The 24,505-nt window shown below is 40.6% G+C and overlaps 1 long non-coding RNA gene across 1 annotated transcript; it reads left to right on the forward strand.

Annotated features, from left to right (window-relative positions):
- Window positions 1-1,150: 1,150 nt before the first annotated feature.
- Window positions 1,151-22,253, forward strand: LOC121101036. Its single transcript, XR_005832972.1, has 3 exons — window positions 1,151-1,312; window positions 20,482-20,605; window positions 22,190-22,253. It is a non-coding gene; the product is annotated as an uncharacterized LOC121101036 (long non-coding RNA).
- The last annotated feature ends 2,252 nt before the right edge of the window (window positions 22,254-24,505 follow it).

The raw sequence follows: 24,505 nt of genomic DNA on the forward strand, positions 1-24,505 counted from the left end.
GGGAAAGGGAAATCAAGCATTAAGGTCGTCCCCAGATTATTATTGACCGGAACAGTCTGGAAATGGTAGGGTCTTTCTAAATGTCGGCAGGGGCCTCTGTGAGGTCCAGTGATGCGATGGTGTTTGCTTTTACTAGTGCAATTTCTCCATTTCAGGTTTTACTTGCTCTGATCCCTCTCAGAATGGGTGTAGAGAGCTGCTCTCACCTGGCTTTTTCCTAGAGCTGGAGGAAGTCCTGGGGGAGAGTTTGGCGCCAGTTGATGCATGCAGACTGGGGCATGGCTTTTACTAAAGTCCATATGGGCCCCAGGATAAATCACACCTGTCCTAATTTATCCATCGAGGAGGACTTGGGTGAAGAGAGACTTCAGGGGTAGCAGAGGAGAGAAAACGCAAGGACATCGTGTGTATGTGTGTGTTGCGATGACTGGAGGGAGGGGGAAGGTGGAACTCACAGGTCCTGCTGCCCTGAGTCTCATCCCTGAGGCCATGTAGAGCCCACCAAAATGGGTTCGAAGGCTGACTCCAGGACCTCGTCCCTTGGAGACTTCTTGCTACAGTGCTCTTCTGTCCCTGTGGAACCACCTGGGCTGCTGGGGTGTGGCAAATGGGTTGGTTTCGCTTTCCTTCAATGGGAGGAACTGGAATGAGTTGACCAGCAAGTTGCTATTGTGCACCTTTTGTGTGTTCTGCTGGGCTAGGGGCTATGGAGGACACTAAAGAAATAGAACACCAGTCTCCTCTTGAAGACTCACAGCCTTTGGTCATATGATTGTGGGTATACACACATTCTAAGGAGTGGTCCAGGACACATCATGGGTGCCTGGTTCAGAGGATAGAGACCTTTGGGGTGGGGGGTGTAGTCAGGGAAGGCTCCATGGAAGAGGCTGGCCTGCTTTTCAAAGAAAGAGGATTTTAGACAGGCAGAGGGAAATGAGGATTACTCAATAGATGGAGAAAATTCCATAAGCCCTACGATCACTAGCCCTGTAAGGAGCAGGGTGCCTAGCAATAGCTTTTTCAGTCTGAGTTCAGGTCCCAATTTTAGTCTCAAGGCAGGTCAACCAAAAACAAACCTGTTACCTTACTCTCCTCCCTGGCTGTCCTGTTCACAACTGTCATGATAAATTTTGACCAAATTACACCCCCAGAGGCAGGCAGCCGGGCAGCCAGCCAGCCTGCCTTTGTCACTGGTGTAGAGAACCAAATCAACCAACCAGGGTTCCTGCCAGAACAGGAAACCATGAGAAGTGTCTGCCTGGCTGCATCCTATGAAGCACTTTCCCACCCTGTTGCTGGAGAGGACAGCTTGGTAAGGCACCTGCTCACTGTGGATGTGCAGATGAGGCCCCCGGAAGGCAGGAGAGAGTTCTGGCTGGCTTTTCTGACAATTGTTGGGTGGTTTGTCATTGAAGACTGCCCCTCAGGCAGCTGTGTGCTCTGGTTGAGTGACTTCCTCTCTCTAGACTCAGTTTCTGAATCTGTATACTGAGAGGGGGAGCAGATGGCCTTGGAGGTCCCTTCCCGGTCAGCTCTTTCCTGTCCCTAAAGACAGATGAAGGCAGGTGGGGAGGGCAGTGGAGCAGAGAGGAATTGAGAGGAATTCCCCAGCAGAGGGTCTTGGGAACCACACAGTTCCCCATTCTGGTGCCACCTGCTCAGAGGGTGTGGGTGACAAGGGTGCTGGTCTTGAGGGCTGTATGGATGGGTGGCCTTGCCTCCCCCAACATGCCGTTAGGCTCCTTCGGGTTCATATCTGGACTAATGTGGAGGCTTTAGTCACACCCATCTTGATTTACCAGGAAAACCTCAGTTTTGTCTTGTGTAGACAAGTTGTCTATGGTGCCAGGGAGGGAACTGTTGCCCTGGGTTGTTCATACTCTGTCTTGTGACTGCGGCAAGGGCTGTGTCATCATGGCCGGGATCAGCAGGGGGGCAGACACAGGTCCAAGGGAGTGCCCCTGGTACCTCCCATGGACTCTTGATGCAGATATATCCTCATGTCCACAGCACATGATGTCTGCAGAGCTGAGGCTGGAAGACCCTGACCGAGAGGTTTGCCGATGCTGGGAGGAAGGTCCTTTGAAGAATGAGGACTGGAGAGGGTGGATGGCTTGACCAGAGTTGCACAGCTACTTGGGGACACAGCTGCAGCTAACTCCAGGTCTCCTGACTCTCAGTCTATCATGCTTTCTCTTCCACCAAATTGGTAGGTGGCAAGAGGCTTGGTGTACCACAGATTGAAACTTGGACTGACCTCTGGGAATCAGATCATTCTCTAAAAATGTGTCAGAGGAAGTGAGAGTGCAGGGCCTCTCTTCACACATTGGAGCCATAAGTGGGGCACGTGCTCTCAGCTCCAGGCCGGGCAGAGAAAGTTGTGGAAGGGCAGTCGACCAAAAAGTACTTATTTAATCATTTGTGTGTGCCCAGCCTTGAGCTAGGTGTAGTAGGGCATGAAGGAGCTTTGAGGTTCACACCTCACACAGCAATTTTACTGCAGCTGGCAAGGCAAATTTAACCCCCAGATCAATTGTAAAAGCAACTGACTGCAAGCTCCTGTCTGCATGATGAAATAGAAGAACATACATTTATATTTGCATAAAAGAAAATCTGGAAGGATACAAAAATGTAATAAAAGTGGTTAATTGAGCAGTCAGTAACCTGATAGGAGTAGGGGGGTGAGATGTTGCCATTTGTACCTTTTAATTACAGAAAATTTTTGAACTCTGTGAATGTATCATCTTTGCAAAAAATTAAATATGAACAATACCACTAATCAATACCATGCTGAATTGGGTGACTAGTAGCCAAAGGAATTCAGAAAAAATAGAGTTCAGGTTTTTTTTTAGAGCCTACTCAAGCTCCTGGAAGATTAGAACTGGAAGGGACTCTAGGTGCCATTGTGTCTGACTTCCCACTCAATGCTGGCATGTCTCGTACAGTCACCAGACATGGACCTTCCAGTGTCCCTTCCTAAGCCCTGTAACATGCATGGACAGTGCTAATCCAGGGATCACAATGTGTAAAGAGGCCAGTCTCTGTCCTTGATGGCCTTTTTTTCTCCAAGTGCACCTTTAACTGAAATGCCAAGGAGATTTTAAGAATCCCTGGTTAAAAAACAAAGTGATAAGGGGTTTGGAAGGAGGATAAAATTAGGGAAAGCAGCAGAATTAAGCAGTAAGTAATAAAGAAAAAGAAAGCATTTGAAATAACTCTAAAAGGATGAGTCACGTGTTGACAATCAGAGGGCAAGAATACCAGGTGGAGAGAACATAATGTTTAGGAAATTCTCAGGATTGGATAGCATAGGACTGGCCATGGTGGTGGAACAGTGGCATGGAAATCTGGATGGGGATCATGTTGTAGACTATACTGAGTGCCAGTCTGAGGTATTTCTTTTTTTAATTCAGTAGAAACTGGGAAACCAGTAAAGATTTATGAGCATGTGCTTGAGTTATTCTTCTTGAGATTTTCAGATGAGTGAGCATTCTCTATTCCATCTAAGAACCCATGAGGAGAGGCTCCCTGGAAGCAGTAGGAATTGAGCTGGGCCTTCAGGGATCAGTAGAATTTAGACAGCATTCTTGATAGAAGGAAGATCCTAAGTCCAATATTGATGGATACCACTGAAGGACTGTGAGCAGGAGAGAGCATGACAATGCTGTGCATTGGAAGGGTAACCATTGTGCTATTTAGGATACAAGGGAGGAAGGATTGCCTGAGGCACAGTGACAGGTAAGGAAGTTTTCTCCATAGTCTCAAGACAAGCTACTGAAGGTCTGACTTAGATGGCAGTAATGAGAATGGAAAGAGGAAGACCCACTGGAAAGACTCATATCTCTCCCATCCCAAAGGTCCTCTTTGCTTGGATTTACAAAAAGGAACTTTTAACTCACTTGCTAGTCCTCAGAGAAGAGACCATTCTTAGCTCGACGCTCCAAGTTTTCTGTTTACCAGATGTTTTTCTGGATCATCTCTCTACTCTCTCTGTCTCCACTGGCAGGAGTGGCAGCTATGCTCATCCCAGCCCTACTGTTCTTTGGCATTTTGCTGCAATTTGGGTTGCATTTGGATTATGTTGATGATGAGATAAACCTTTCCATTCTTGGACATCTTCTGTCAGGCTGGAGGAAAAGATGTTCAGTTCATGGTGAGAAGTCACCAAGACTAGATTCACCTTCCCCATTTTACATGTAAGGAAATAGAGGTCCAGAGAGTTAAAGAAACATGCTCAAATTGCAGAGAAAAGGGGGGACTTAGGAACAGAACTAGGTCTTTTGACTCCAAGTCCTAGACATTTTTAGTATACCTTACAGTTTCTGCTGAGGTATGCTAATATTTACTGAACACATATTATGTGTTATACACTGTGTTAAAGCTTTGATATCATCATTTAATCCCCCCCCCAATGACCCTATGAGGTAGGAACTATCATTATCTCTACCTCTTCAAATGAGAAACTGAAGGTCATAGAGACAAGTAATTTTCCCTGAAGTCACACAGCTAGGAAGTGGCAAAGCTAGAATTTGAATCCAGGTCTGTCTGACTCCAAGCATTTATTCAAGTGTAAGAACCCCCTAAAAATTACTTATTAAAAATAATTAACAGCCTGAATAGTTGTTCTACTTTTAACATTTACTGTTTGAAAAGATTTCGTGGACTCAGTAATGCCTTTAATCTGTATTTGAATGATTAGTGTCTACATACATTTTGGGAAATATATATTTAGAAAATAATAGCATGTGTGTATGGTTTCAGAACTCATCAGTGGGTAGAAGAGAGAGTTGGTGAGGTGTGGGAAGGTGGTGGCTTGGGAAATATGGTAAGATGAGCAATCTCATTGGAGTGAAATTTTAAAGCTTTTCAAAAAGTTCTCTGATGCAACTTGATGCACCAACCTGCAGGTATGAATGAAGTCACACATTGGTTTGGTTTGGTTACTCCTACCTGCAAAACATATGACCTTGGGCCCCTGGCAGAATTTCCTACTTACACTAGTACTCCTGGGATGCTCTGAGAGGCAGTGAATAAACACACTTGTACTTGCTGATGGACCCTGGATATTTGTTGTGTGTCTTGCTGCTTTCCCCAGTGTCATGCTCAGTGTCGCTCTGTGCCAATATACTGCTCACTATGGGGGAGAGAGGGGAAGGGTGGGACAAAGCAATGCCTTAGTCTTCTTTGTTAGAACCAATGCGTTACAGAGTTTAGAGAAACATCTCTTTGTAATTTTTAATTGAGAATAATTTGTATAGTCAAAATGCAGAGCATACAGTGTTCCGTTCATTGAATATTCACCATTGTATATGCTTGTGTAATCAAAAAAGACAGAATATCCCAGAAGTTTCTCTTGTACTTCTCTTAGTGTCAATTCCCTGGTCCTCCAGAGGCAACTACTTTCTAATTTGTCATCTTAGGTCAGATTTAACTCCATCTAAATGGAATTATATAATACAAATCCTTTGTGTTTGGCTTCTTTTACTTAAAAGAATATATTTAAGATTCATCCATGTGATTGCGTGTATCAGTAGTTCATTCTTTATACTGTTAAGTTATATCCCATTTCATGTATGTGCCACAATTTATTTTTCTGTCTTCCTATAGATGAATATTTGGGTTGTTTCCTGTTTTTTACTATTATGAATAAAGTTGCAATTAACATTGTTGTATAAGTCTTTTTGGGGAAGCATGTTTTCATTTCTCTTGTGTAAATACCTAGTAGTGAAATTGCTCGGTCATGGGGTAGATGTATATTTAACTTTGTAAGAAACAGCCAGTTCTCCAAAGTGATTGTATCATTTTACACTTGCATCTAGCAATATGTGAACATTTTACTTGCTTCACATTGTCTCCAACATTTGGCATTGCCAGTGCTTTTTATTTTAGTCATTCTAGTGGGTGTGAAATTATGGTTTTAATTTGCACTTCAAGATGGTGTTGACTACCTTTCATGTTTAATTGACCATATCTTATTTTGAGAGATGTTTTTTGGGTATTAAAAAAAAATAAGACCTAGTTTTAAATGTTTAACTTGTAGATATTCTTTATATATGCTGGATGCACGTCCTTGTCATGTATTATAAATATTTTTCCCAGTCTGTGGATAGCCTGTACATTTTCTTAATGGTGTCTTTTGACATCCAGAATCATTTTTATTTTGATAGTGCTCCAGATCCTCTGACTACCTAACAAACTATCCCCCAATTTCTTTACTTAAAATAATGACAACATTTATTTTACTCACAAATCTATAATTTTGGTAGGACTCAGTGGGGATAGCTGGGCTCTAGTCTCTGGACAACATTTGGGGTCCACTGGGGTGGTTTAATAGCTGGGGGCTGAAATTATCAGAAGCCTTGATCATTCATATGTCTGGCCCTTGATACCGTCAGCTTAGACCTTAGATGGAGCTGTTGGCAGGAATGCATACCATGACCTCTTCATGTTGCTGGGTTCCAAAGGTGAGAGCGTCTAAAGAAAGTCAAATGGAAGCTGTTTATTTTTTTCTGACTTAGCTTCAGAAGTCACATAACATCACTTCTGCTTTACTCTAAGAACTGGAGCAATTACACATTCACCCTGGTTCCAAGGAAGGGTTAATTGACTCTCCTTCTTAGTAGGGAGTGGAGATGTTTTGGAAGACCATGTGGGACTGGATATATTGCTCTAGACATTTTTGGAAAATACAATCTGTCCCCATCTAATGCTAATATGTCAGTTTATTCTTTATTGGTTAATGCTTTTTTAAAACCATCCTATGATTTTTGCCTACCTAAAGATTACAAAGATGTTCTTTGTTTTCTTCTGACACTATATGGTTCTACTATTCACATTTAGGCCATCTTTTTTGAATCCTGTTGTGTAAGGAGTGAGGTAGATACTGAGGTTGACTTTGTTTTTCATACAGATATCTAGCTGATTCAGGCCCATGTGTCAGACTTTCCTTTTTAACAAAAGTTGAAGTCAATTGACCATATATGTATGGGTTGATTTATGGAATCTCTGCATTTTCCTATTGATTTGTTTGTCTATGTTTTCATCAATATCAAACTGTAATCAAACTATATCAAACTTTATGATAAGGCTTGAAATCATGTAATAAAATTCCTCCCAATTATTTTTTTCACATATTTTGGATATTTTATGCTCATATAACTTTTAGACTTAGTCTGTAAATTTTTCAAAAAGGCCTGCTGGAATTTTGGTTGGAATGGTATTGAATCTATGGCTTGATTTAGACAGAATGGACTTTTAACAATATTTTGTCTTCTAACTTGTGAGCACGATACATCTCTCCATTTCTTTATCTCTTTAATTTCTCTCTGTAAAACTTCTCATGCCTCATACATTTTCCAATAGGTTTATTTCTAGATATTTAATGGTTTTTGATGATGTTTTAATAGGATTTAAAAATTATTTTCTTTTTTATTTTATTTTATTTTATTTATTTTTTTTTTTAAAGATTTTATTTATTTATTCGACAGAGAGAGAGACAGCCAGCGAGAGAGGGAACACAAGCAGGGGGAGTGGGAGAGGAAGAAGCAGGCTCATAGCAGAGGAGCCTGATGTGGGGCTCGATCCCATAATGCCAGGATCACGCCCTGAGCCGAAGGCAGACGCTTAACCGCTGCGCGCCACCCAGGTGCCCCTAAAAATTATTTTCTTTTTTAAAAAAAGATTTTGTTTGAGAGAGAACGCGCGAGAGAGAAAGAGAGCGCACAAGCAGGGGTGGGGGTAGAGGAGAAGCAGACTCCCGGCTGAGCAGGAAGCCCGATGTGGGACTTGAATCCAGGACCTGGGATCATGACCTGAGCCAAGGGCAGACACTTAACTGACTGAGCCACCAAGGCACCCCTAAAAAATTATTTTCTGATTATTCATTGGTAGTATATTAAAATTAAATTGCTTTTGGTATCTTAGCCTTGTATCTTGTAACCTTGCTAAATTCATTTATTACTTCTCCTTCTTTTGTAGAGTCTGTAGGATTTTCTACTGTACAATCAAATTGTCTGCAAATGATGACTTTACTTTTCTAACATTCATGTGTTGTGGTTTTTTTTTTTTTCCTGCCTTATTGCACTGGCTAGGACTTCTAGTATATACTAAATAGAAGTGGTGAGAATGGATATAAGTATGATATCATCAGTAGGTTTCTTATAGACTCTTTTTATCAAATTAAGGAAGTTCTGCTCTCTTCCTATCTTCCTAATTTGCTGAGAGGTTTTATGTTTTTTTGGGTTTTTTTTTTTTTTTTTAGATGAATGGGTATTGAATTGTGTTAACTGCTCTTTCTGTATCTCATGAGATGATTATGTAATTTCTTTTCTCCTTTAATTCCATTGAACAATTTTCAAATGTTAAACCAATCTTGCGTTCCTAGAGCAACTTCCTGGAAATAATCTCTCTGTATATATAACCATCTATCTATTTATATATGTAAATTGGTTTTGCTAATATGTGGTTAAGAATTTTTCATTTATGTTTCATGAAGGATGTTTGTTTTTCTTATAATGTCTTTGTCAGGTTTTGATATCACTATTATATGAACCTCATGTAATGAGTGGGGAAATATTCTCTGTAATTTCTGAAAGTGCTTATGTAAGGTGGGTATTAGTTCTTCTTTAAATATTTACATAATTAATTGTTGAAGCCATCTGTGCCTGGTGGTTTCTTCATTGGTAGGTATTTTATTATGAGTTTAATTTCTTTAATAGACATAGTGCTATTTCTATTTTCTTTTACTCCTTATCTGAATTCTAGTAAGTGTTATTTTTCAAGGAATTTTTCAATCTTCTAGAAATTGTTGATATTTTAGCATTCATTTGTACATAACATCCCCTTATTATTCTTTCAATATTTATAGAATTTTCAGTGATGTCTCCTCTTTTGCTCCTTGGTAATTTGTGTTTTTCTTTTTCTCTGTTTTGCTAAGGATTTATGTGTTTTATTAATTTTTTCAAATATTCAACTTTTAATTTTTTGATTTCTTTATCTATTATATTTAATTTATTTCTGCTATTAATTTTATTTTGCTTTCTTATACTTAATGTTGGTTTTAATTTCCTCCCTTTTTCTTGATTCTTAGGGTGAAAATTTAGGTCTTTGATTAACTCTGTCCTAACATAGGCACTTATAGCTCTAAATTTTCCTCTAAGCTCAGCTTTATCTGCATCTCACAAATTTTCCTGTGTTATATTTTCTTTATTATTCAGTTAGAGATATTTTCTAATTTCTTTTTGTAAAAGATTTTATTTATTTGACAGAGAGAGCATGAGCACACAAGCAAGGGGAGCAGCAGAAGGAGAGAGAGAAGCAGGTTCTCCACTGAGCAGGGAGCCCGATTCAGGTCTCGATCCCAGGACTGAGCCACCCAGGCGCCCTGAGATTTTTTTCTAATTTCTCTTATGATTTTCTTCTTTGATTTACAGGTTATTTAGAAATGAGTATTTGAAATTTAAGTCATTTCAAGATTTTGTAATTCATATCTAATTTAATTCCATTGTGATCAGAGAGTATATTTTGATACTTTGATATGATTTTGAGCCTTGATAATTTTTTCAGATTTGTTTTATGGCCCAACATATAGCCTCTCTTGGTGAATGTTTTAGATACACTTGAAATTAATGGGTATTTGCAACTTTGGGCCATAGCATTTTATATTTGGTATTGTTGGTTGTGATCTCTCCTCTTTCACTCATGGTTTTATCTATTTGGGTACTTTCTTTTCTTATTGATAAGTCTGGCTAGGGGTTTATCAATTTTATTAATTCTTTTGAAGAAACAGCTCTTAATTTTGTTGATCTATTCCATTGTTGTCGTTGTTGTTGTTTTTCTATATTGTTTATTTCTGCTCTAATCTTTATTATTTCCCTTTTTCTGCTGGCTTTAGACTTTATTTGCTCTTCCTTTTCTAGCTCCTTTAGATATAAGATTAGGTTGTATATTTGAGACTTTTCTTGCTTCTTGAGGTAGGCCTGTATGGCAGTATACTTCCCTGTCAGGACTGCCTTTGCTGCATCCTTTCGTTTTTTATTTTCGTTTGCTTCCATATATTTTTAAAAATTGCCTCTTTAATTTCCTGGTAAACCCAATCATTCTTTAATAGGATGTTCTTTAACCTCCATGTATTTGAGGTCTTCCAAATTTTTTCTTGTGGTTGATTTCAAGTTTCATAGCATTGCGGTCTGAAAATATGCATGGTATGATCTCAATCTTTTTGTAGTTGTTGAGGGTTGATTTGTGTGATCCAGTATGTGATCTATTCTGGAGAATGTTCCATGTGCACTTGAAAAGAAGTGTATTCTGTTGCTTTAGGATGAAATGTTCTGAATATATCTGTTAAGTCCATCTGGTCTGTGTGTCATTTAAAGCCATTGTTTTCTTGTTGAACTTCTGCTTAGATGATCTGTTCGTTGCTCTGAGTGGGGTGTTAAAGCCCCCTACTGTTATTGTATTATTACGAATAAGCTTCTTTATATTTATTGTTAATTGATTTATATATTTGGGTGTTCCCAAGTTGGGGGCATAAATATTTACAATTGTTAGATCTTCTTGATGGACAGACCCCTTACTTATGATACAATCCCCTTCTTCACCTCTTATTACTTTCTTTCATTTAAAATCTAGTTTGTCTGATAATAAGTTTGTCTACTCTCACTTTCTTTTGACATCCATTATCATGACAGATGGTTCTCCATGCCCTCACTTTCAATCTGCGGGTGTCTGTAGGTCTAAAATGAGTCTCTCATAGGCAGCATATAGATGGATCTTGGTTTTTTTAAATCCATTCTGATACCCTATGTCTTTTTTTTTTTTTTAAGACTTATTAGTTTATTTTAGAGAAGGAGTGTGAGTTGGGGAGGGGCACAGGGAGATGGAGATGGAGAGAGAGAATCTTAAGCAGACTCCCTGCTGAGTGTGGAGCCCGAGTCGGGCCTTGATCCCATGACCCTGATATTATGACCTGAGTTGAAATCAAGTGTTGGATGCTTACCTCACTGAGCCGCCCAGTCGTCACTCTGATACCCCATGTCTTTTGTGGGGGTATTTAGTCCATTTACAGTCAGAGTGATTATTTAAAGATATGAATATAGTATTGTGTTACCTGTAGAGTTGGTGTTTCTGGTGATGTTCTCTGTTGGTTTCTAGTCTTCGCTGCTTTTGGTCTTTTCCCCCCACTCAGATTTCCTCTTAATATTTTTTGCAGGGCTGGTTTGATGGTCATGAACTCCTTTAGTTTTAGTTTGTCTGGGAAAGTCTTTATCTCTCCTTCTATTCTGAATGACAGCCTTGCTGGATAAAGTATTCTTGGCTGCATATTTTTCCCATTCAGCACATTGAATATATCCTGCCACTAGCTTCTGGCCTGTCAAGTTTCTGTGGACAAATCTGCTGCAAACCTGATCCATCTTCCCTTGTAGGTTAAGTACTTTTCCTGCCTTGCTGCTTTCAGGATTCTTTTCTTGTTTCTGTATTTTGTGAATTTGACTATGATGTGCCTTGGCAATGGTCAGTTTTTGTTGAATTTAATGGAAGTTCTCTGTGATTCTTGGATTTTGATACCCATATCCTTCCCCAGATTAGGAAGTTTTCAGCTATAATTTGCTCGAATAAACCTTCTGCCCCTTTTTCTCTCTCTTCATGCTCTGGGACTCCTATGACATGAATGTTATTCCATTTTAATAAGTCACTGAGTTCTCTAAGTCTGCCTTCATGATCCATTACATTTGTTTCCTTCTTCTTTTCAACTTCATTATTTTTCATGGTTTTATCGTCTATATCACTGATTTGTTCCTCTGCTTCATCCATCCTTGCTTTTATGGGATCTCTTCAGGTCTGCATCTCAGTTATAGCATTTTAAGTTTTGGCGTGACTAGACTTTAGTTCTTTTATCTCTGCAGTGAGGGATTCTCTAGTGTCTTCTATGCTTTTTTCAAGCCCAGCTAGTATCCTTATAATTATTGTTTTAAGTGCTAGTTCAGACATCTTACTTATATCGCATTGATTAAGTCTCTGGTAATCATGTCTTCCTGTTCTTTCTTTTGGGGTGAATTCTTCCGCCTTGTTGTTTTGGGGAGAAATAAAGCAAAATAAAATAAAAATTAAAAATTGAGAAAAATGTAAATAAAATAAAATAAAATACATAAGGAAGTTAGATTCTAGGTGCATTTTAGTCTACTTGTTATGAGAAAATTGATAGAAAAAAGTTAGAAAGGAAAGAAAAATGAAAAGAAAAAAATTAAAAATTAAAAAAACATATAAAATAAATTAAAAAATAAAAAATTGCTCTTTCTGTATCCAAAAACAAACAAAAACAAAGAACAAAAAGAAATAAACAAGCAAAGAACCCCCAAAGGACACTGGATGCTGTTTTCCCTAGAGCTGAAGCTTTGCAGCACTTTGTGATCAGTATACTTGGTGTGTGTGTGTGGGGGGGGTTTGTGCTGGTCTTCTGGGGGAGGGGCCTGCTACTCTGATTCTAAGCCCTAGTGGAGATGTGCCTGCCCCATGCAGTGGGGCGGGGCTTGGTGTAGTATCTCTGTTCTCCACTTGGTGATGCTGTTCAGCTCACTGAGGTGGATCAAGTCGGTGGGCCAGGGAGAAAATGGCTTCCTCCCATTCTCTCCTCTGTGGAGCAGGAAATTCATGTCACCCCTCTTGAGTAAAGCCTCACAGATGCAGTGACCCTGCCTTTGTCCTTGGTTTCTGTCATATCCCCTCCTTCACCCTGTCTGTGTCTGAGCTGTCTGCCTGCCAAATGGCACAGCACTCCTGTGTTTTATCTCAGACTTGGCTGTGTTTGAAGGCCCCACACTTCAGAGACCCTGCACTGTGGACCCCCACTCATCCTCTGGGGGAGGGTCTCCCTGCTTTGTGGCCGGTGCTGGCTTGTCATGGAAGACAGTCATGTGACTGCACAGTGGTTCAGAGTTTATAGTAAATCACAACACACAGCTGGTGCCAGGGTTTGCAGCTGTGCATCATCTTTGTTCCTATACTGGTAAGTGGGATAGCTCCATGGCGCCCACAGGGTCCTCTGCCCAGGAAGAGGCTGTATGGCCTCTACCAAATGCATTCTAAGCAGGAGAACCGCTTCTCCCCATGTGACCCTGGGGATCCTTAGGCTACCGTCTTGCTGGGGCTCAGCTCTGCTCTCCCACCAGAGCACCACTCAACTTCCCAGGCATGAACATGGCAATGTTGCAGACCTCTGAAACTTCACAATCTGTGCTTTACTGTTTATAGAAAACTAGTGGTATTGTAATCTTCTCCTTTTCCCCCATCCATGGTTTTGGGGAATGGTTTTCTTGTACAGTCCCCCGACTGTATTTTCACTCTTCCCCCACCCCCTTTTCTCTCTCCTTCTCCTTAGCTACTCCCCACATGGTCAGGGCTCTCTCCCCTGGGCAGGGCCCATGGCTCTTTTCTCCCACAAACTCTCTGCAGTTCCTACCTTCCGTGGGTCATTTTTCTGGTTTGTAGATGTGCAGCTCTTTCTCTACGACTTCAGATCAATTTCTTGGGTATTCAGAATGATTTGATATTTATCTAGCTATGTTCGAGGGAGGAGGCAAGCTTAAGGTTGCCCTATTCCTCCACCATCTTACCTCTCTCTGGCTGGAAAATAGCATTTTATAAATGTCAATTATGTCAAGTTGTTTGAAAGTAGTATTCCATTCTTATATTCTTACTGATTTTTTTCTTTTGTCTATTATATCAATTACTGAGAGAAAGGTGTTAAAATCTACAGCCATGAATGTGGATTTCTTTTTAGTTTTGTCAACGTCTGCTTTTTGAATTTTGAAATGCTTTTGTGAGTCTCTGCACATTTAGGATTGATTGTGAGGTGTTTCTAATGAATAGACCCTTTTATAATTATGGAATGCTCTCATCATCTCTGGTAATATGTTTTGTCTTGAAGCCCACTTTGTCTGATTTTAATATAGCACACTAGCTTTCTTATACTTAATGTTTGTATAGAATATCTTTTTCTACTCTTTTCCTTTTTTATTTTAAAAAAATTATTATTTAAAAATTTTTTTAAGTTTAAATTTTAGTTAGTTAACTTACAGTGCAATAGAAATTCGACTCCAGTTTCTGGAGTAGAATTCAATGATTCATCACTTACATACAACACCCTGTGCTCATCACAAGTGCCCTCTTTGATACCCATCCCCCATCTAGCCCATCCCCCACCCAACTGCCTCCATCAGCCCTGTTTGTTCTCTGTCGTTAAGAATCTCTTATGGCTTGTTTTCTTCTCTCCTTTTTTTCTTTCCCCCTTCCCATATGTTCATCTGTTTTCTTTTTTAAATTCAACATATGAATGAGATCGTATGGTATATGTCTTTCTCTGACTGACTTATTTCACTTGGCGTCATACACTCTAGCTCCATCCACATCATTGCAAATGGCAAGATTTAATTCTTTTCGATAGCTGACTAATATTCCATTGTATATATATACAGCACATCTTCTTTATCCATTCATCAGTTGATGGACATTTGGGCTCTTTCCATATTTGGCTATTGTTGATAATGCTGCTATAAACACCGGGGTGCATGTACCCCTTTGAATCTGTATTTTTATATCCTTTGGGTAAATATGTAGTAGTGTAATTGCTGGATCAGAAGGTAGTTCTATATACTCTTTGCCTTTTAATCTTCCTGTGAATTTATATTTAACATATGTTATTTTTAAATAACATGTAGGTAAGTCTTACTTTTTTATTGAGTCTGACAATTTTTGCCTTACCCTGGGTGTGTTTAATTTGCCTACATTTAATATAATTAATGTATGATTGGGTTTAAGTCTACTATCTTGACTTTTTACCAACTGTTTTTTGCTCTTTACTTCCTTTTTTCTCCAGTATTCTTTTGGATGAAACAAGTATTTTTTGGTATTCTATTTTGTCTTCTCTATTGCTTTTTAGCTATGCTTTTTTGTTATTTTATAGCACTTGCTCTTTAGAAATTAAACTTTGTGTCTTTAAATGGTCAAAATCTGCCTTCCAATATGTTCATACTGTTTAATGAACAATGTTAAAAGCCTTATAGCAACAATTTCATGCACCTGACTCTTGCCCTTCATCCTCTTGTTTTTATATATTTTACTTCTATTTATATTATAAATCTCATGATGTATTATTATTATTTTTAAAAGCCAACAATTTTTACAGAACTTAATATATAACATACATCACAATATATGTTATATATAATATGGAGAGAGAGAATAAAAAAATATATTTTATACACACACACACGTAACTTTTGGGGGGCCTTTCTTGTGATACTGGTTTGCTGGAGACAAATTCTCTCTGTTTTTATCTATCTGAAAATATCTGTATATTGCCTCTATCTTTACATGACATGGAACATTAAGTTGATAGGTTTTCCCCCCTTTCAGTGCTGTAAAGTTGTTTCAGTTTTCTAGCCTCATTCTTATTGTTGTTTCCTGTAAATAATATATCTTTTTTCTTCTGGCTACTTTTGTGAATTTTCTTTTTTATCTTTGAGTCTCAGCAGTTTAACTGTGACATTTTAAGGTGTGGTTTTCTTTGTATTTGTCCTGCTTGGGTTCACTGAGTTTCTTGCATCTATATGTTGATTTTGGAAAGTACTTGACTGTTATTTCTTAAAAGAAAAAGAAAGAAAGGAAAGAAAAGAAAGAAAGGAAAGAAAGAAAAACATATTTGCCCTTTTATCTTTCTTTTTTTCTTTTGGAATTTCAGTTACATGTTTTCTAGATCATTTGATATTATCCCTCAGTTCTGTTTTTTTACCCCTTATTTTACTCTTTTTTTTTTTTTTTGGATAATTTCTCTTTTGTTTTCAAGTTATTGATCTGTTTCCCTGCTATATCTAATTTGATGTTAAATTTATTAAGTACATTTTTCATTTTTGATCTTTTTTTTTCATTTTTATTGTTTCCATTTGGGTCTTTTTTATAGTTATCTTCTGTTTTCCGAAATCCCTAATTTGTTCATGCATATGTTTTTCCCCCTAGATTCTTTAAAATATTTGTCATTATTATTTTAAAGTCCCTACCTGGGTCATTCTGGGTCTTATTCAATTGACTATTTCCTCTTTTGACCATGGGTAAGATTTTCTTGTGTCTTTTTACCTTTCATATATCTTGATGTTTGGAGACATTTTGTGTAGAATAACAGTAGAATAAATAATATTCACCTCCAGAAAAGGGGATCATCTTTTTCTTTTTTTCCCCTGAGGGCATTTGTGGGAGGATTGAGTCAATCTCATTTGTAGTTCAGCTAAGTCTGGGCTTGATTGCAACTTAAGTTAGATTCATTCTGCCACTGGCTTAAAATGGTTTGAGAAAAAATTAATATTCCCTTTAGCAAGATTTAGGATCTGAATACTGTTGAGATTTCAGAAAATTCTTTACACCTTAGAATCTGGCTGCTAGCTTCTACCTCCATCACTGGAGAGTATTCTTCGCTTTCCAATTTTGCCCCCAGCTTTCTGCATCTTGAGAGTTCTCTCTCTCCCCAGATGTTGTGTCTACATCTGGAGGATGGCTGCAGTGCACTTGGTGGAAGCCCAGAGCACCTCAAAGTGATTTATCTCAGATCTCTTGTCCCACCCTGAGCTTTGTACTTGGGAAAAGCTGTGGGCACCTCAGGGAGATCTGTGTCAGCCCTCTTGTCCTTCCAGCGCTCACCATATTACTTCTGTGCCTACATGAGAACAAGGGGGGCATATTGGTGGGTAGTTACAGAATCACAGTTTTGCTCAGATCTTAATCTGTCATGCCAACCAACTCACTGCTATGTTTGTCGAAAGTTTGGTGGATTTCTCCCAATCCCCATCATGGCATATTCCTCTTTCTCTACTTCTTCACTAGTGAGGGAAAGCATCATAGCTCTCTTCTTGCCAGGAAGGAACCATCACTTTTTAAAATTTAGTTCATTTTCATTTCTTTGCGTCTTAGCTCTCTGATTTTTGTGATGTTGTAGCTTATCTGGCTTTTTTTTTTTCATGGTTAGGATGGAAGTAACAGTCTCTTGTGATTTTCTGCATTCTAATTGGAAGTGGTGCTTAGTTTTTTCTGTTTTTATTTACTTTTTGTGTCCAGGACCTAAACATTGTAGTTGGGATAGGGATAGGTTTGATTGATTCCAACTCAAAATCTTTACTCCCTTTCTTTGTGGAAGGCTTTCTCTTGGGTGAAGTTTATAATTTCTGACCCCATCTCTCAGGAGGAGTTGTCTCTCCAAGAAGTTCTCAGACCCTATTAAATTTGTTTCTGTTGGGCTCTCCATCAGTGTCACAGAGATATCTGCATCTCACTATTCAAGATGTGGCAAACTCCCCCACCCCTCAGGTACACAGTTTGTCACATTAAAGTGAGAATACCTCAGAGAGGAGTGACATTTTAGGAACATTTTCAGGTTGGTGACATCAAGGCCTATGGGAATGGGAGGATCTCAGGATAGGGGTGGGATTGGAAACTCCTACCTACTAACATTTACTTGGTATCTACTTTGAGTCACCCTCTTTCACAGTGGTGGCTCTTGACATAGATTTTCTCACTTTACATATAAGGAAGCTGAGACTCAGAGAGATTATATAACTTGCTTAAGTGGCAAAGCAGGGATTTGAACTCACAGCTAACCCACTCCAAAATCAAGGCTTTTTTTTTTCTTCACCAGCATGGAGGAAGGCATAACAGAAGATGGTAGTGGGCAGACCACTGCATCCCAGTCTAAGCTGGAGCTGACCCTGCAGAAGTTGGACATGGGGTTGGAACCAGCATAAGAGCTCTAGTTTCTGAGACTAGAGCTCTTCCTATTAGGACCCCACCATAATCAAACCATGCATTCACTGGGTGACCTTGAGCAGTTTACTTAATTTTTTTTTTAATATTAGTATTTTTCTGAAAATCTGAGGTTCCCCAAATCCTTTGAAAATACTCCTAAGGGAAATTGGAAGCTGCACCTCCTCCATGGGTCCTCTTTTCAGTAGGCCTCCCTCCCATTGACTGGATTTATAGGAAGGAAAGGAAAGAAAACAGCAGCCCCCAACACCCACCTCAGCTCCTGCTCATCCCAATCCATACAAGCCTTCTCTCCATGCCAAAGGCCACCTCGCACTCGGCCTCTTCTCCCTGGCACTGCGACTAATGCAGGAAAAGCCAAAGTGTAATTAGTTAATAGCAGAGCTCCTCTGTTAATGGAAAGGACATTTCAAACTTACTTATGCAAACTGATACTGTAGGATTTGTCAGAAACTATCAATAGGATGCAGCAAAGAGGATTCACAGGTCACTTGTCAAGTCAGGACAAAGCTTTTCTAGCCTAAGCTTTGAGACCCAGAATGGCTCTCTGGACTACCAGCTAGCTTGCAAGTAAGAATTCCAGGATAAGAGGCTGGGGACCCCTCTTCTGAACATCTTCCCCCTGGTAATAGCCATGTGTCAGGACTGTGCTGCATACCCAACCAGCATTATCTCAGCTTTTCCTCTCTACAACCTGATGAAGAAGGTGCTGTTATTGTCCTCATTTTATAGTTGAGGAAATTGAGACTTTGGTATGTTATTGACTAAGGTCAAGCAAGTAGTCTGTGGTAGGCCTAGCACTTGAACCCAAGACTACCTGAATTCTAGGTCTAGGTGGTACCACACCCACTCAGCAGTTGGGGCACTCTTTAGAGGTTTTAACCTGAGTTACTAATAGAAGATGGCATTTGGGTCTTCTTAGGGCTGGCAATTGATCACCATACCTATTTTTTCCTCTTCCTGGGCTCACAGCCATACCTACATCTCCTCCCCCCAATGTGATCCTCATGCTCTTACCCTTTTAGGTGGGTTGAAGCAGAAGTGATTCCCAGGGCAACCTTGTGAACCATGTGTCAAAGAGGGTGGATCCACAAGTTAGAAAGAGCCTGGGTCCTTGATTCGCCATTTGGAGGAGAACATTCCTACCAAGAACACCTGTATCAGATTCTTTTATTGTGTTCTCCCCTTAGATATGAAGGTTTATCAGTTACAGCAACAAGTGTTACCTTAAGCAGTAAATGTGTTACCGACCAGGAAGAAGTTGGAAGGTCACTGAGGAACTGAGGGAGTCAATTATACTCTCTATGATTAACCTGCCTAGGGTGGTTGGGTTGAACAAGCTTGGTCTTTGTTGTATAGATTCAGTTTTGGGTGCTTGAGTTTGATATATTTATTAAATTTTTCTGAACATCATTATTTTTTGAGAATGAGAATGGCATTTACATAATTCTGTATGAATTTAATCCATTCAGCAACTTTTATTGAGCACTTACTATTTGCCAGTGATTTTTCTAAGTGATGAGAACAAAGACGGAATTCTTGCCCTTATAGAACTTACATTTGGGTGGGGGGCTGGACAGTAAACTAATAAGTAAATATGTTGTATGGTGATCAGTGATATGGAGAACTAATAAAGCAGTAACGGGAGATGAGAATACCAGGAGTAGGAATACCAGCAGGTGGTTAGGAAAGGTGTCTCTAATTAAGGATACTTGAGCTGAGACCTGAAGGTCATAAGAAAGTGAGACATGCAGGTATTTGGGCAAAGTGCTTCAGGCAGAGGGACTGTCAGATTAAAAGGCCTGAGGGTGAATGTGCTTGGCCCGTTGGAGAAGCAATAAGGTGGTTGGTATAGCTGAAGTGCTGAAGGTGAAGGGTATGTGTGACAATGTGGGGAAAAAGCATCCAGCACAATACCTTTCAATAAATGTTAGTCCTTCCTTCCTATGTGATGGCTTTATAGTCACCATAGGAAGTCCTCATTGCCAAAAACAAACAAACAAATGAAAATTGAAGCATATCAAACATATATTTCCTTTATTGACTGGGCTGATGCTTGGAATTTCACCAAGGAGTATTGTTCTTTTGTCCAAGGCTTCGGTTCCTGTATCATGCACATATTTCTGGCACAGGATAAGATTCTAAGCTATTTTTCATGATTATACTTTAAAGGGGTTGATCGCATGTTTGACTGAGGTTAGAGGGAGAAAAGGGTTTGAGAGAGGAGGTAACTGGGAATATGGAAAGGGGTGAAGGAAAGATTGAGTTACAGCTGTGGAAAGGAGGGAGAAGAGAATCGTGACCCGGCCTGAGGTCATGGTTTGAAGCTCTTCTGCGTTGTAGCTTTACGTGGGTGTCAAAGGAACTTACATCTGCAGACATCACTGATTCAAAGAAAGGATTGCTCTTAACTTATAAGGTTGCCTTGCATTGAAAGAATGAGTTCCCTATGTCCCCAGGAAGCCATAACCCTTGTCCTCTACTCTGTCACTAAAGACTAGCAGAGGAAAGAGTCCCTACAGAGCATAGACAAGTGTCAAAGGTCTATGTGCCCCTAAGCTCCTGTACCCTTGGCTCCTGAAATGCTCGTGGTCAGCACTCTTGGTTGCAGAAAACAGAAACCACTTTGACTGTTTAAGAAGAAAATGGATTTATTATGTGATATTTGGTTCCCACCAGAATCATTGTGAGTTGGGAGAGAAACAAGTACAAGGTTAAGCTTCCAGGAAGAATGCGCCAGCCATACTACAGAATTGGTCTGAAGATGGAACCACCGTTACGGCTGCTAAGAACTCAATGCCAGGTACTCATCACCTCTACTGCATGCATTGCTGCCTCCAGCAGTAGGGCTGCTTTTGTGTATGGAGCTGGACCTGGTCTTCCAAGGCCTGCTGCCTCTGTGTTCCCTTGGCAGAGCTTGGCTCCTCACATTGCGTACTTCCTCATTTCCAGAACAAAGTTGTATGTGGATATGTGTAATGACAGAGCTGGGTCACGTTCCTGTGTCTTAGTTGCAAAAGAAGATAGGAGTTTGAGCCGTGACTCTATTGAGGATGCAGGGCTGATATTGTGGGGATGTCCCAAAATATAGAAGGGATTGGTAAAGATAGGTTCAGTCTTTCTTGTAGACAATGTCTACAGAAGGCCCTATTAAAATTCAAAATTTGTACATAGAATAAAAGGCTTATGTTACCTTATCAGGCCCTAGAAAGAAGGATGCCTAAGGTGGCTTTGGCAAGGAGTTATCACCCAGGATGGCAACCTTGATGGCAGCATGGCAGAGGGGCATGCTGGGGGTGGGGTCCTCACAAGCAGGGAAGCAAGTACCAAGGAAATGGAAGGAGCCCAGGGCAAGCTTATGTGGGCTTAGTCTTTTGATAGTACCCTGCACTGCAAAGAGAACAGGGCCTTCATGGAAAATGACAGGGAAGGCAAAAAAACCATCTGAGTTTGGTTTCTGTGGGGACTTAATTATTGAGCTATCCTGATGCCTGCATAAACTCACAGCTCAAAAGAGTGAAGAATTCTTTCTGAGAAAGTTCTGGTAAACAGAAGCCTGTAAGTGCTTAGAACCCAGGGATGTTTTCCATTTATTCTGAGCTAGACTACAAACAGACCTATGTGTCTTTCCCTGCCCACTGAGAAAGACTTTTCCTGTCCTAGATCAATAAACTGCAGATTTGAAGATGACATCCATTGCCATTTTCTGATCTGAACTGATCCCATTTAGAATTTTTAAATAAATTTGGAATAAATTGGAACCCCTGCCTTAAACTGCAACACACGAGTTAGAGCTTCAAGATGACTCAGTAGTGAGCTCCCCACACAACTCAGACAGAGATGACTTTGATGTTCCCCAAAGCACTTTCCCACAACGGGTGAGATTCTCTTGGGAGGGTGGGGCATGATCAGAAAGGAGGATTTTATCTCCTGCTTCCAAATAAGCTTTCTGTCTTGGCTGGGCCCTGTGCTCTCTCACTCCCTTGTTCCCACCGTTGTGCTTGTCTTCTGCTCCTCCACATCTCTGGCTTGCCATCTTTCAAGGCAGGGCCATGGCCTCGTCCTTCAAGAAGCCTCTAGTCGGACTATTTTGTGAGAAAGGATGCACAACGGAGGTGCTTTGGAAGTCCTGGAGGCCAGTTTGGTTCTGACTTTTGGACTGCAGGAGCCCTGCAAAGCCTGATTCCTGAAGACATCCCATTGACTCGTTTGGTCCCTGAACCTGTCTTGGTTTTAATTTCCCTGTGAAGTTTCTGTTCTCTAGCAACATATGCCCCCCTTTTTCTACTTCAGTAGCCTCAGTGGTAGCTCTCACCATGTTAAACAACGGTCTGATTTGGCATGGAAAAAAGCAGCCAATTGTTTCCTTTAAATCTTAATGTTTTAGGCCCTGGGAACATTTTAAGTAACTACTTAATGAGAAGACTTCTGGTGAAGCACAGGTAAGATCTTAAAGACTCTAATTGCTCCCCAGAGAAAGCTGTCAGGATTAAGTAACCTCATTCAGGTTGTGTACGTGGAGCAGGATGAGCAAACAAGGCAGAAATGAGGAGCAGGGGCTGCAGGGGAGATGTCCCCGAACCTGGTAGGTGAAATTCTTGGACCTGGAAGCTATCTAGAGCTATACCTTGAGCTGTGGACAGTCAGTACCTGCTGGCCGACTGCTATGCTCCCAAATGGTCAAACAAATGACTGACTTTTTCCTGGGCCCGGTTGCCTTCTAATTTGGAACCCAAATTACAGTTCTTTCTTCTGTTCTTTCATTTAAATACAAAACAAAACCAGACAAAACCAAACCCCAAAACGCTGTTTTCCCTTCTAATCCCCACTTGAACTTTTTATTTGTACATCATTCATTTGTTTATTCGCTACACAAGTGTTTATAAAATGTCTCCCTGGTTTCAGGCACCGCTCTAGATACTGGGGATGCACCCAATTATTCATCGTGGATTTATCGGCAGTAAAATGAACTTAAGCACAAGAGGCAAGAGAACAGAGAGGGACACTACATCTGTTGGCAGGGGGTGACTCCTGACATAGAATCCCAGAGTGCTGGTGTTTGGGATGGGCCTTAACCCCCAAGTTAAGGCTGTGTGTGGTATGATGGGAGAGTTCTGTCAGGTAATAGTTTTCACTGTGTATCTAAGGCATGTGGAGAGTGAGGCACTTTCAAAATGGGGCTCAAATTGACTTATTATTTCATTGAACTGAAAAGCCCTTTGTGTGGGTCTTCCCCCTTCCAGCCCGGCGGAGGTGGTCTGTTGGCTCAGCAGCCCCTGCAGGCTCCACGGGTAGGAATGCTGCCCGGCTCCCAAGAGCCATACTTTCTGGGACTGTTACACAGGCCTAAGTGGGTTTGGAGCTGTACCTTGGAATTAAGTAAGAAAAACGGAGGTGAGAGAAGGGCATGCTGTCGCCCAGACAATTCAATCTTCTCTTGACATGAGTGAGACCTAAATTGGGAAGTATTTGGCTGATGGTGAGGGCAGATAAACGTTACGGATTTGATGTAATCCCAGACCTCAGGCTTGAAACTGAGCTTGACCCTTCCCGTTGAGCACTTTTATGCAATACTACTGGACATGGAGTAACAAGAAAGGAAACAGAGGAAGGATATCGGTTCAGCCATATGTCGACTCTGGGAGAGAAGATGACAGGGAGAGCAAGGCATGAGTTGTGCATCAAGTCAGGAGTTGAAAGAACAAAAGAAAATTCTGTGAAGTTAGAGCTAGTATGTCCTCGAGGAGACAAATGAGCTGATGTGAGAGGGCTGATATTCCATGATAGGCCATGGGAGGTGTGCGTGTTATGGAGGGTGGGGGCTAAGCATGTCATCTTGCTGTTTAGAAGTCCGACAGAACCATGTGGCCTGAAATTCAATTCATAACAATTACAAATTGCACTCATTTGTCCTCATAAGCCTAAGTGTAGGGGAAGGAGGAACAGCTGTCACTATATCAGCATTTCAAATGGAGAAACTGAGGCACCAGGGGGTTTACCTGACTTCCTCAGGGTTGTACAACTGGTGGCTGAATTTTGCCTAAAGTGCAGCGTTTGCATCCTGTCCTCCCATAATGGTGATGCCCTGAACTTACCAAGAACATTGGCGTTTATTATCTCATTGAACCAGCCCAGCAACACTGTAGGAGGCAAAATGGGTGAGAAAATTGAGGACCAGAGAAAGATTGAGAATGGACTGGAACTCCCATTTCTTGAGCACTTGCTATATGCTTTGTGTATGCTGTCTCAGAAAATACAATCTTTTCAAGGTAGATACCATTCATCTCTGCTTTAAGGATGGGGAGGCTGAATTATGGGACAGTAAGAAACCTGCCCAAGGCCATCCAACCAAAAAATGGTAAACTTGAGATCCAGACCCAGATGTCTAACCCCAAAGCGGGGGCTATTCCAGCTCACCACCCACCACCTGCGTGTAGAAGCCCTGCAGCCAGTCAGGACAGAGTCAGTTTGAGAAATCCATTTTCCCCACTCTTAATGTTTCCATCAAGCTGCTGATACAATAACAAGTTTGTAGTGAATAGCAGGAGTGAGGAGTCAGAGAGGCCTGGATTTGGATCTGAGCTTCTCTACATACTAGAGTAATTACCGTCTCTCCCGTCCAGTTGCCACATCTGTAAAATGATGAGTCCCCCCCGCCCCCCATCCCGGAAGGTTTGTGGTAGGGGTTAATGAGAGTCAACTG

Source organism: Ursus maritimus, unplaced genomic scaffold (genome assembly GCF_017311325.1).
Source record: "Ursus maritimus isolate PB19 unplaced genomic scaffold, ASM1731132v1 scaffold_6, whole genome shotgun sequence".
In the NCBI taxonomy this organism is placed as follows: domain Eukaryota; kingdom Metazoa; phylum Chordata; class Mammalia; order Carnivora; family Ursidae; genus Ursus; species Ursus maritimus.